Source organism: Hydractinia symbiolongicarpus, chromosome 11 (assembly GCF_029227915.1).
Source record: "Hydractinia symbiolongicarpus strain clone_291-10 chromosome 11, HSymV2.1, whole genome shotgun sequence".
NCBI lineage: Eukaryota > Metazoa > Cnidaria > Hydrozoa > Anthoathecata > Hydractiniidae > Hydractinia > Hydractinia symbiolongicarpus.
This window is the reverse complement of record NC_079885.1, coordinates 20,195,348-20,208,071: the sequence shown is the minus strand read 5'-3', so window position 1 is coordinate 20,208,071 and position 12,724 is coordinate 20,195,348. Positions and strand designations below refer to the sequence as shown.

At 41.3% G+C, this 12,724-nt stretch overlaps 11 non-coding genes across 11 annotated transcripts; all 11 read left to right on the top strand.

The window, feature by feature from the left end:
* The first annotated feature begins 260 nt into the window (after nucleotides 1-260).
* Trnan-guu (transfer RNA asparagine (anticodon GUU)) lies at nucleotides 261-334 on the top strand. The gene has a single exon. It is a non-coding gene; the product is annotated as a tRNA-Asn (tRNA).
* A 675-nt stretch (nucleotides 335-1,009) lies between these two features.
* Nucleotides 1,010-1,083, top strand: Trnah-gug (transfer RNA histidin (anticodon GUG)). The gene has a single exon. It is a non-coding gene; the product is annotated as a tRNA-His (tRNA).
* A 463-nt stretch (nucleotides 1,084-1,546) lies between these two features.
* On the top strand, nucleotides 1,547-1,620 carry Trnan-guu (transfer RNA asparagine (anticodon GUU)). The gene has a single exon. It is a non-coding gene; the product is annotated as a tRNA-Asn (tRNA).
* Nucleotides 1,621-2,619: 999 nt separating this feature from the next.
* Nucleotides 2,620-2,693, top strand: Trnan-guu (transfer RNA asparagine (anticodon GUU)). The gene has a single exon. It is a non-coding gene; the product is annotated as a tRNA-Asn (tRNA).
* A 463-nt stretch (nucleotides 2,694-3,156) lies between these two features.
* Trnan-guu (transfer RNA asparagine (anticodon GUU)) lies at nucleotides 3,157-3,230 on the top strand. The gene has a single exon. It is a non-coding gene; the product is annotated as a tRNA-Asn (tRNA).
* A 731-nt stretch (nucleotides 3,231-3,961) lies between these two features.
* Nucleotides 3,962-4,035, top strand: Trnan-guu (transfer RNA asparagine (anticodon GUU)). The gene has a single exon. It is a non-coding gene; the product is annotated as a tRNA-Asn (tRNA).
* A 731-nt stretch (nucleotides 4,036-4,766) lies between these two features.
* Trnan-guu (transfer RNA asparagine (anticodon GUU)) lies at nucleotides 4,767-4,840 on the top strand. The gene has a single exon. It is a non-coding gene; the product is annotated as a tRNA-Asn (tRNA).
* A 463-nt stretch (nucleotides 4,841-5,303) lies between these two features.
* On the top strand, nucleotides 5,304-5,377 carry Trnan-guu (transfer RNA asparagine (anticodon GUU)). The gene has a single exon. It is a non-coding gene; the product is annotated as a tRNA-Asn (tRNA).
* Nucleotides 5,378-6,375: 998 nt separating this feature from the next.
* Trnan-guu (transfer RNA asparagine (anticodon GUU)) lies at nucleotides 6,376-6,449 on the top strand. Its single transcript has one exon. It is a non-coding gene; the product is annotated as a tRNA-Asn (tRNA).
* A 2,071-nt stretch (nucleotides 6,450-8,520) lies between these two features.
* Trnan-guu (transfer RNA asparagine (anticodon GUU)) lies at nucleotides 8,521-8,594 on the top strand. The gene has a single exon. It is a non-coding gene; the product is annotated as a tRNA-Asn (tRNA).
* A 2,528-nt stretch (nucleotides 8,595-11,122) lies between these two features.
* On the top strand, nucleotides 11,123-11,196 carry Trnan-guu (transfer RNA asparagine (anticodon GUU)). The gene has a single exon. It is a non-coding gene; the product is annotated as a tRNA-Asn (tRNA).
* Nucleotides 11,197-12,724: the final 1,528 nt, after the last annotated feature.

Here is a 12,724-nt window from a genome sequence, read left to right as displayed (position 1 = left end):
GCCGGAATTGGTTAACGCGTTCGCTGTTAACGGAAATGTTGGTGGTTCCAGCCCACCCGGGTTCGCAATGAACAAAAACTTCGATCAGATGAATCAGAGAGTGCTATCACTGCCTCTTATTCCTAATGTCACGTTAACTGTAAGAGCAACGGTAGTGTTACTCTTGTAGCCATGTTTACTGGCATCAACAGATGTGCTATTAAAAATAAATGAAAGTAAATGAGCCAACTTGTAAATAGGGAAACTTCAGTAAGTTTAATGTCTCCGTGGCGCAATTGGTTAGCGCGTTCGGCTGTTAACCGAAAGGTTGGTGGTTCAAGCCCACCCGGGGACGCAATGAACAAACACTTCGATCAGATGAAACAGATAGTGCTAACACTGCTTATGATTCCTAATGTCACGATAATTGTAAAAACAACGGTAGTTTTAGTCTTGAAACTACGTTTACCTGCATAGTCAGATGTGGTGTTAAAAACATTGAAATTGAATTAGCTAACTAGTAAATAGGGATACTTCAGTATTTTTCGTGTCTTAGTGCTGCAATTGGTTAGCGCGTTCGGCTGTTAACCGAAAGGTTGGTGGTTAAAGCCCACCCGGGGACGCAATGAACAAATACTTCGATCAGATCAAACAGATAGTGCTACCACTGCTTATTATTCCTAATGTCACGATAATTGTAAAAGCAAAGGTAGTTTTAGTCTTGAAACTACGTTTACCGGCATAGTCAGATGTGGTGTTAAAAACATTGAAATTGAATTAGCTAACTAGTAAATAGGGATACTTCAGTATGTTTCGTGTCTCCATGCCACAATTGGTTGGCGCGTTTGGCTGTTAACGGAAAGGTTGGTGGTTCAAGCCAACCCGGGGAAGCGATGAACAAGTATGTCCATCAGAAAAATCAGAGAGTGCTATCACTGCCTCTTATTCCTAATGTCACGTTATGTGCTATTAAAAAAAAATGAAAGTAAATGAGCCAACTTTTGAATAGGGAAACTTCAGTAAGTTTCATGTCTCCGTGGCGCAATTGGTTAGCACGTTCGGCTGTGAACCGAAAGGTTGGTGGTTCAAGCCCACCCGGGGACGCAATGAACAAATACTTCGATCAGATGAAACCGATAGTGCTACCACTGCTTATGATTCCTAATGTCACGATAATTGTAAAAGCAACGGTAGTTTTAGTCTTGAAACTACGTTTACCTGCATAGTCAGATGTGGTGTTAAAAACATTGAAATTGATTTAGCTAACTAGTAAATAGGGATACTTCAGTATTTTTCGTGTCTTAGTGCCGCAATTGGTTAGCACGTTCGGCTGTTAACGGAAAGGTTGGTGGTTCAAGCCCACCCGGGGAAGCGATGAACAAATATGTCCATCAGAAGAATCAGAGAGTGCTATCACTGCCTCTTATTCCTAATGTCACGTTAACTCTAAGAGCAACGGTAGTGTTACTCTTGTAGCCATATTTACTGGCATCATCAGGTGTGCTATTAAAAATAAATGAAAGTAAATGAGCCAACTTTTAAATAGAGAAACTTCAGTAAGTTTAATGTCTTTGTGGCGCAATTGGTTAGCGCGTTCGGCTGTTAACCGAAAGGTTGGTGGTTCAAGCCCACCCGAGGACGCAATGAACAAATACTTCAATCAGACGAAACAAATGGTGCTACCACTGCTTATGATTCTTAATGTCACGATAATTGTAAAAGCAACGGTGGTGTTACTCTTGTAGCCATGTTTACTGGCATCATCAGATGTGCTATTAAAATAAATGAAAGTAAATGAGCCAACTTGTAAATAGGGAAACTTCAGTAATTTTCATGTCACCGTGCCGGAATTGGTTAACGCGTTCGCTGTTAACGGAAATGTTGGTGGTTCCAGCCCACCCGGGGACGCAATGAACAAAAACTTCGATCAGATGAATCAGAGAGTGCTATCACTGCCTCTTATTCCTAATGTCACGTTAACTGTAAGAGCAACGGTAGTGTTACTCTTGTAGCCATGTTTACTGGCATCAACAGATGTGCTATTAAAAATAAATGAAAGTAAATGAGAGAACTTGTAAATAGGGAAACTTCAGTAAGTTTTATGTCTCCTTGGCGCAATTGGTTAGCGCGTTCGGCTGTTAACCGAAAGGTTGGTGGTTCAAGCCCACCCGGGGACGCAATGAACAAACACTTCGATCAGATGAAACAGATAGTGCTAACACTGCTTATGATTCCTAATGTCACGATAATTGTAAAAACAACGGTAGTTTTAGTCTTGAAACTACGTTTACCTGCATAGTCAGATGTGGTGTTAAAAACATTGAAATTGAATTAGCTAACTAGTAAATAGGGATACTTCAGTATTTTTCGTGTCTTAGTGCTGCAATTGGTTAGCACGTTCGGCTGTTAACGGAAAGGTTGGTGGTTGAAGCCCACCCGGGGAAGCGATGAACAAATATGTCCATCAGAAGAATCAGAGAGTGCTATCACTGCCTCTTATTCCTAATGTCACGTCAACTCTAAGAGCAACGGTAGTGTTACTCTTGTAGCCATATTTACTGGCATCATCAGGTGTGCTATTAAAAATAAATGAAAGTAAATGAGTCAACTTGTAAATGGGGAAACTTCAGTAAGTTTAATGTCTTTGTGGCGCAATTGGTTAGCGCGTTCGGCTGTTAACCGAAAGGTTGGTGGTTCAAGCCCACCCGGGGACGCAATGAACAAATACTTCAATCAGACGAAACAAATAGTGCTACCACTGCTTATGATTCTTAATGTCACGATAATTGTAAAAGCAACGGTAGTGTTACTCTTGTAGCCATGTTTACTGGCATCATCAGATGTGCTATTAAAATATATGAAAGTAAATGAGCCAACTTGTAAATAGGGAAACTTCAGTAATTTTCATGTCGCCGTGCCGGAATTGGTTAGCGCGTTCGGCTGTTAACGGAAAAGTTGGTGGTTCAAGCCCACCCGGGGACGCAATGAACAAAAACTTCGATCAGATGAATCAGAGAGTGCTATCACTGCCTCTTATTCCTAATGTCACGTTAACTGTAAGAGCAACGGTAGTGTTACTCTTGTAGCCATGTTTACTGGCATCAACAGATGTGCTATTAAAAATAAATGAAAGTAAATGAGACAACTTGTAAATAGGGAAACTTCAGTAAGTTTTATGTCTCCGTGGCGCAATTGGTTAGCGCGTTCGGCTGTTAACCGAAAGGTTGGTGGTTCAAGCCCACCCGGGGACGCAATGAACAAACACTTCGATCAGATAAAACAGATAGTGCTAACACTGCTTATGATTCCTAATGTCACGATAATTGTAAAAGCAACGGTAGTTTTAGTCTTGAAACTACGTTTACCTGCATAGTCAGATGTAGTGTTAAAAACATTGAAATTAAATTAACTAACTAGTAAATAGGGATATTTCAGTTTGTTTCGTGTCTCCGTGTCGCAATTGGTTAGCGCGTTTGGCTGTTAACGGAAAGGTTGGTGGTTCAAACCCAAACGGGGAAGCGATGAACAAATATGTCCATCAGAAGAATCAGAGAGTGCTATCACTGTCTCTCATTCCTAATGTAACGTTAACTGTAAGAGCAACGGTAGTGTTACTCTTGTAGCCATGTCTACTGGCATCATCAGATGTGCTATTAAAAATAAATGAAAGTAAATGAGCCAACTTGTAAATAGCGAAACTTTAGTAAATTCATGTCTCTGTGGCGCAATTGGTTAGCGCGTTCGGCTGTTAACCGAAAGATAGGTGGTTCAAGCCCACCCGGGGACGCAATGAACAAATACTTCGATCAGATGAAACAGATAGTGCTACCACTGCTTCTGATTCCTAATGTCACGATAATTGTAAAAGCAACGGTAGTGTTACTCTTGTAGCCATGTTTACAGGCATCATCAGATGTGCTATTAAAAATAAATGAAAGTAAATGAGCCAACTTGTAAATAGGGAAACTTCAGTAAGTTTCAGGTCTCCGTGGCGCATTTGGTTAGCGCGTTCGGCTGTTAACCGAAAGGTTGGTGGTTCAAGCCCACCCGGGGACGCAATGAACAAATACTTCGATCAGTTGAAACAGATAGTGCTACCACTGCTTATGATTCCTAATGTCACGATAATTGTAAAAGCAACGGTAGTTTTAGTCTTCAAACTACGTTTCCCTGCATAGTCAGATGTGGTGTTAAAAACATTGAAATTGAATTAGCTAACTAGTAAATAGGGATACTTCAGTATGTTTCGTGTCTTCGTGCCGCAATTGGTTAGCGCGTTCGGCTGTTAACCGAAAGGTTGGTGGTTCAAGCCCACCCGGGGACGCAATGAACAAACACTTCGATCAGATAAAACAGATAGTGCTAACACTGCTTATGATTCCTAATGTCACGATAATTGCAAAAGCAACGGTAGTTTTAGTCTTGAAACAACGTTTACCTGCATAGTCAGATGTGGTGTTAAAAACAATGAAATTGAATTAACTAACTAGTAAATAGGGATATTTCAGTATGTTTCGTGTCTCCGTGTCGCAATTGGTTAGCGCGTTCGGCTGTTAACCGAAAGGTTTGTGGTTCAAGCCCACCCGGGGACGCAATAAACAAATTCTTCGATCAGATGAAACAGATAGTGCTACCACTGCTTATGATTCCTAATGTCACGATAATTGTAAAAGCAACGGTAGTGTTACTCTTGTAGCCATGTTTACAGGCATCATCAGATGTGCTATTAAAAATAAATGAAAGTAAATGAGCCAACTTGTAAATAGGGAAACTTCAGTAAGTTTCATGTCTCCGTGGCGCAATTGGTTAGCGCGTTCGGCTGTTAACCGAAAGGTTGGTGGTTCAAGCCCACCCGGGGACGCAATGAACAAATACTTCGATCAGTTGAAACAGATAGTGCTACCACTGCTTATGATTCCTAATGTCACGATAATTGTAAAAGCAACGGTAGTTTTAGTCTTCAAACTACGTTTACCTGCATAGTCAGATGTGGTGTTAAAAACATTGAAATTGAATTAGCTAACTAGTAAATAGGGATGCTTCAGTATGTTTCGTGTCTTCGTGCCGCAATTGGTTAGCGCGTTCGGCTGTTAACGGAAAGGTTAGTGGTTCAAGCCCACCCGGGGAGGCGATGAACAAATATGTCCATCAGAAGAATCAGAGAGTGCTATCACTGCCTCTTATTCCTAATGTCACGTTAACTGTAAGAGCAACGGTAGTGTTACTTTTGTAGCCATGTTTACGGGCATCATCAGATGTGCTATTAAAAATAAATGAAAGTAAATGAGCCAACTTGTAAATGGGGAAACTTCAGTAAGTTTCATGTCTCCGTGGCGCAATTGGTTAGCGCGTTCGGCTGTTAACCGAAAGGTTGGTGGTTCAAGCCCACCCGGGGACGCAATGAACAAATACTTCGATCAGATGAAACAGATAGTGCTACCACTGCTTATGATTCCTAATGTCACGATAATTGTAAAAGCAACGGTAGTTTTAGTCTTGAAACTACGTTTACCTGCATAGACAGATGTGGTGTTAAAAACATTGAAATTGAATTAGCTAACTAGTAAATAGGGATACTTCAGTATGTTTCGTGCTTAGTGTCGCAATTGGTTAGGGCGTTCGGCTGTTAACGGAAAGGTTGGTGGTTCAAGCCCACCCGGGGAAGCGATGAACAAATATGTCCTTCAGAAGAATCAGAGAGTGCTGTCATTGCCTCTTATTCCTGATGTCACGTTAACTGTAAGAGCAGCGGTAGTGTTACTCTTGTAGCCATTTTTACTGGCATCATCAGATGTGCTATTAAAAATAAATGAAAGTAAATGAGCCAACTTGTATATAGGGAAACTTCAGTAATTTCATGTCGCCTTGGCGCAATTGGTTAGAGCGTTCGGCTGTTAACCGAAAGGTTGGTGGCTCAAGCCCACCCGGGGACGCAATGAACAAATACTTCGATCAAATGAAACAGATAGTGCTACCACTGCTTCTGATTCCTAATGTCACGATACTTGTAAAAGCAACGGTAGTTTTAGTCTTGAAACTACGTTTACCTGCATAGTCAGATGTGGTGTTAAAAACATTGAAATTGAATTAGCTAACTAGTAAATAGGGATACTTCAGGATGTTTCGTGTCTTAGTGCCGCAATTGGTTAGGGCGTTCGGCTGTTAACGGAAAGGTTGGTGGTTCAAGCCCACCCGGGGAGGCGATGAACAAATATGTCCATCAGAAGAATCAGAGAGTGCTATCACTGCCTCTTATTCCTAATGTCACGTTAACTGTAAGAGCAACAGTAGTGTTACTCTTGTAGCCATGTTTACTGGCATCATCAGATGTGCTATTAAAAATAAATGATAGTAAATGAGCCAACTTGAAAATGGGGAAACTTCAGTAAGTTTCATGTCTCCGTGGCGCAATTGGTTAGCGCGTTCGGCTGTTAACCGAAAGGTTGGTGGTTCAAGCCCACCCGGGGACGCAATGAACAAGTACTTCGATCAGATGAAACAGATAGTGCTACCACTGCTTCTGATTCCTAATGTCACGATAATTGTAAAAGCAACGGTAGTTTTAGTCTTGAAACTACGTTTACCTGCATAGTCAGATGTGCTGTTAAGAACACTGAAATTGAATTAGCTAACTAGTGAATAGGGATACTTCAGTAAGTTTCGCGTCTCCGTAGCCCAATTTGTTGGAGCGTTCGGCTGTTAACGGAAAGGTTGGTGGTTCAAGCCCACCCGGGGAAGCGATGAACAAGTATGTCCATCAGAGAAATCAGAGAGTGCTATTACTGCCTCTTATTCCTAATGTCACGTTAACTGTAAGAGCAACGGTAGTGTTACTCTTGTAGCCATGTTTACTGGCATCATCAGATGTGCTATTAAAAATAAATGAAAGTAAATGAGCCAACTTATAAATGGGGAAACTTCAGTAAGTTTCATGTCTCCGTGGCGCAATTGGTTAGCGCGTTCAGCTGTTAACCGAAAGGTTGGTGGTTCAAGCCCACCCGCGGACGCAATGAACAAATACTTCGATCAGATGAAACAGATAGTGCTACCACTGCTTATGATTCCTAATGTCACGATAATTGTAAAAGCAACGGTAGTTTTAGTCTTGAAACTACGTTTACCTGCATAGTCAGATGTGGTGTTAAAAACATTGAAATTGAATTCGCTAACTAGTAAATAGGGATACTTCAGTATGTTTCGTGTCTTAGTGTCGCAATTGGTTAGGGCGTTCGGCTGTTAACGGAAAGGTTGGTGGTTCAACCCCACCCGGGGAGGCGATGAACAAATATGTCCATCAGAAGAATCAGAGAGTGCTATCACTGCCTCTTATTCCTAATGTCACGTTAACTGTAAGAGCAACGGTAGTGTTACTCTTGTAGCCATGTTTACTGGCATCATCAGATGTGCTATTAAAAATAAATGATAGTAAATGAGTCAACTTGAAAATGGGGAAACTTCAGTAAGTTTCATGTCTCCGTGGCGCAATTGGTTAGCGCGTTCGGCTGTTAATCGAAAGGTTGGTGGTTCAAGCCTACCCGGGGACGCAATGAACAAATACTTCGATCAGATGAAACGGATAGTGCTACCACTGCTTATGATTCCTAATGTCACGATAATTGTAAAAGCAACGGAAGTTTTAGTCTTGAAACTACATTTACCTGCATAGTCAGATGTGGTGTTAAAAACATTGAAATTGAATTAGCTAACTAGTAAATAGGGATACTTCAGTATGTTTCGTGTCTTAGTGCCGCAATTGGTTAGGAGGTTCGGCTGTTAACGGAAAGGTTGGTGGTTCAAGCCCACCCGGGGAGGCGATGAACAAATATATCCATCAGAAGAATCAGAGAGTGCTATCACTGCCTCTTATTCCTAATATCAAGTTAACTGTAAGAGCAACAGTAGTGTTACTCTTGTAGCCATGCTTACTGGCATCATCAGATGTGCTATTAAAAATAAATGAAAGTAAATGAGCCAACTTGTATATAGGGAAACTTCAGTAATTTCATGTCTCCTTGGCGCAATTGGTTAGAGCGTTCGGCTGTTAACTGAAAGGTTGGTGGTTCAAGCCCACCCGGGACGCAATGAACAAATAATTCGATCAGATGAAACAGATAGTGATACCACTGCTTCTGATTCCTAATGTCACGATACTTGTAAAAGCAACGGTAGTTTTAGTCTTGAAACTACGTTTGCCTGCATAGTCAGATGGGCTGTTAAGAACACTGAAATTGAATTAGCTAACTAGTGAATAGGGATACTTCAGTAAGTTTCGCGTCTCCGTAGCGCAATTTGTTGGCGCGTTCGGCTGTTAACGGAAAGGTTGGTGGTTCAAGTCCACCCGGTGAAGCGATGAACAAGTATGTCCATCAGAAAAATCAGAAAGTGCTATCACTGCCTCTTATTCCTAATGTCACGTTAACTGTAAAAGCAACGGTAGTGTTACTCTTGTAGCCATGTTTACTGGCATCATCAGATGTGCTATTAAAAATAAATGAAAGTAAATGAGCCAATTTGTAAATAGGGAAACTTCAGTTAATTCATGTCCCCGTGGCGCAATTGGTTAGCGCGTTCGGCTGTTAACCGAAAGGTTGGTGGTTCAAGCCCACCCGGGGACGCAATGAACAAATACTTCGATCAGATGAAACAGATAGTGCTACCACTGCTTCTGATTCCTAATGTCACAATAATTGTAAAAGCAACGGTAATTTTAGTCTTGAAACTGCGGGTACCTGCATAGTCAGATGTGCTGTTAAGAACACTGAAATTGAATGGAAAGGTTGGTGATTCAAGTCCACCCGGGGAAGCGATGAACAAGTATTTCCATCAGAAAAATCAGAAAGTGCTATCACTGCCTCTTATTCCTAATGTCATGTTAACTGTAAGAGCAACGGTAGTGTTACTGTTGTAGCCATGTTTACTGGCATCATCAGATGTGCTATTAGAAATAAATGAAAGTAAATGAGTCAACTTGTAAATAGGGAAACTTCAGTAAGTTTCATGTCTCCGTGGCGCAATTTGTTAGCGCGTTAGGCTGTTAACCGAAAGGTTGGTGGTTCAAGCCCACCCGGGGACGCAATGAACAAATTCTTCGATCAGATGAAACAGATAGTGCTACCACTGCTTATGATTCCTAATGTCACGATAATTGAAAAAGCAACGGTAGTTTTAGTCTTGAAACTACGTTTACCTGCATAGTCAGATGTGGTGTTAAAATCATTGAAATTGAATTAGCTAACTAGTAAATAGGGATACTTCAGTATGTTTCGTGTCTTAGTGTCGCAATTGGTTAGGGCGTTCGGCTGTTAACGGAAAGGTTGGTGATTCAAGCCCACCCGGGGAAGCGATGAACAATTATGTCCTTCAGAAGAATCAGAGAGTGCTATCATTGCCTCTTATTCCTGATGTCACGTCAACTGTAAGAGCAGCGGTAGTGTTACTCTTGTAGCCATTTTTACTGGCATCATCAGATGTGCTATTAAAAATAAATGAAAGTAAATGAGCCAACTTGTATATAGGGAAACTTCAGTAATTTCATGTGTCTTTGGCGCAATTGGTTAGAGCGTTCGGCTGTTAACCGAAAGGTTGGTGGCTCAAGCCCATCCGGTGACGCAATGAACAAATACTTCGATCAAATGAAACAGATAGTGCTACCACTGCTTCTGATTCCTAATGTCACGATACTTGTAAAAGCAACGGTAGTTTTAGTCTTGAAACTACGTTTACCTGCATAGTCAGATGTGGTGTTAAAAACATTGAAATTGAATTCGCTAACTAGTAAATAGGTATACTTCAGGATGTTTCGTGTCTTAGTGCCGCAATTGGTTAGGGCGTTCGGCTGTTAACGGAAAGGTTGGTGGTTCAACCCCACCCGGGGAGGCGATGAACAAATATGTCCATCAGAAGAATCAGAGAGTGCTATCACTGCCTCTTATTCCTAATGTCACGTTAACTGTAAGAGCAACGGTAGTGTTACTCTTGTAGCCATGTTTACTGGCATCATCAGATGTGCTATTAAAAATAAATGATAGTAAATGAGTCAACTTGAAAATGGGGAAACTTCAGTAAGTTTCATGTCTCCGTGGCGCAATTGGTTAGCGCGTTCGGCTGTTAATCGAAAGGTTGGTGGTTCAAGCCTACCCGGGGACGCAATGAACAAATACTTCGATCAGATGAAACGGATAGTGCTACCACTGCTTATGATTCCTAATGTCACGATAATTGTAAAAGCAACGGAAGTTTTAGTCTTGAAACTACATTTACCTGCATAGTCAGATGTGGTGTTAAAAACATTGAAATTGAATTAGCTAACTAGTAAATAGGGATACTTCAGTATGTTTCGTGTCTTAGTGCCGCAATTGGTTAGGCGGTTCGGCTGTTAACGGAAAGGTTGGTGGTTCAAGCCCACCCGGGGAGGCGATGAACAAATATATCCATCAGAAGAATCAGAGAGTGCTATCACTGCCTCTTATTCCTAATATCAAGTTAACTGTAAGAGCAACGGTAGTGTTACTCTTGTAGCCATGCTTACTGGCATCATCAGATGTGCTATTAAAAATAAATGAAAGTAAATGAGCCAACTTGTATATAGGGAAACTTCAGTAATTTCATGTCTCCTTGGCGCAATTGGTTAGAGCGTTCGGCTGTTAACTGAAAGGTTGGTGGTTCAAGCCCACCCGGGACGCAATGAGCAAATAATTCGATCAGATGAAACAGATAGTGATACCACTGCTTCTGATTCCTAATGTCACGATACTTGTAAAAGCAACGGTAGTTTTAGTCTTGAAACTACGTTTGCCTGCATAGTCAGATGGGCTGTTAAGAACACTGAAATTGAATTAGCTAACTAGTGAATAGGGATACTTCAGTAAGTTTCGCGTCTCCGTAGCGCAATTTGTTGGCGCGTTCGGCTGTTAACGGAAAGGTTGGTGGTTCAAGTCCACCCGGTGAAGCGATGAACAAGTATGTCCATCAGAAAAATCAGAAAGTGCTATCACTGCCTCTTATTCCTAATGTCACGTTAACTGTAAAAGCAACGGTAGTGTTACTCTTGTAGCCATGTTTACTGGCATCATCAGATGTGCTATTAAAAATAAATGAAAGTAAATGAGCCAATTTGTAAATAGGGAAACTTCAGTTAATTCATGTCCCCGTGGCGCAATTGGTTAGCGCGTTCGGCTGTTAACCGAAAGGTTGGTGGTTCAAGCCCACCCGGGGACGCAATGAACAAATACTTCGATCAGATGAAACAGATAGTGCTACCACTGCTTCTGATTCCTAATGTCACAATAATTGTAAAAGCAACGGTAATTTTAGTCTTGAAACTGCGGGTACCTGCATAGTCAGATGTGCTGTTAAGAACACTGAAATTGAATGGAAAGGTTGGTGATTCAAGTCCACCCGGGGAAGCGATGAACAAGTATGTCCATCAGAAAAATCAGAAAGTGCTATCACTGCCTCTTATTCCTAATGTCATGTTAACTGTAAGAGCAACGGTAGTGTTACTGTTGTAGCCATGTTTACTGGCATCATCAGATGTGCTATTAGAAATAAATGAAAGTAAATGAGTCAACTTGTAAATAGGGAAACTTCAGTAAGTTTCATGTCTCCGTGGCGCAATTTGTTAGCGCGTTAGGCTGTTAACCGAAAGGTTGGTGGTTCAAGCCCACCCGGGGACGCAATGAACAAATTCTTCGATCAGATGAAACAGATAGTGCTACCACTGCTTATGATTCCTAATGTCACGATAATTGAAAAAGCAACGGTAGTTTTAGTCTTGAAACTACGTTTACCTGCATAGTCAGATGTGGTGTTAAAATCATTGAAATTGCATAAGCTAACTAATAAATAGGGATACTTCAGTATGTTTCGTGTCTCCGTGCCGCAATTGGTTAGCGCGTTCGGCTGTTAACGGAAAAGTTGGTGGTTCAAGCCCACCCGGGGAAGCGATGAACAAATATGTCCATCAGAAGAATCAGAGAGTGCTATCACTGCCTCTTATTCCTAATGTCACGTTAACTGTAAGAGCAACGGTAGTGTTACTCTTGTAGCCATGTTTACTGGCATCATCAGATGTGCTATTAAAAATTAATGAAAGTAAATGAGCCAACTTGTAAATAGGGAAACTTCAGTAAGTTTCATGTCTCCGTGGCGCAATTGGTTAGCGCGTTCGGCTGTTAACCGAAATGAACAAATATGAATGAACAAATACTTCGATCAGATGAAACAGATAGTGCTACCACTGCATATGATTCCTAATGTCACGATAATTGTAAAAGCAACGGTAGTTTTAGTCTTGAAACTACGTTTACCTGCATAGTCAGATGTGGTGTTAAAAACATTGAAATTAAATTAGCTAACTAGTAAATAGGGATACTTCAGTATGTTTCGTGTCTCCGTGCCGAAATTGGTTAGCGCTTTCGGCTGTTAACGGAAAGGTTGGTGGTTCAAGCCCACCCGGGGAAGCGATGAACAAGTATGTCCATCAGAAAAATCAGAGAGTGCTATCACTGCCTCTTATTCCTAATGTCACGTTAACTGTAAGAGCAACGGGAGTGCTACTGTTGTAACCATTTTTACTGGCATCATCAGATGTGCTATTAAAAATAAACGAAAGTAAATGAGCCAACTTTTAAATAGGTAAACTTCAGTAAGTTTCATGTCTCCGTGGCGCAATTGGTTAGCGCGTTCGGCTGTTAACCGAAAGGTTGGTTGTTCAAGCCCACCCGGTGACGCAATGAACAAATAC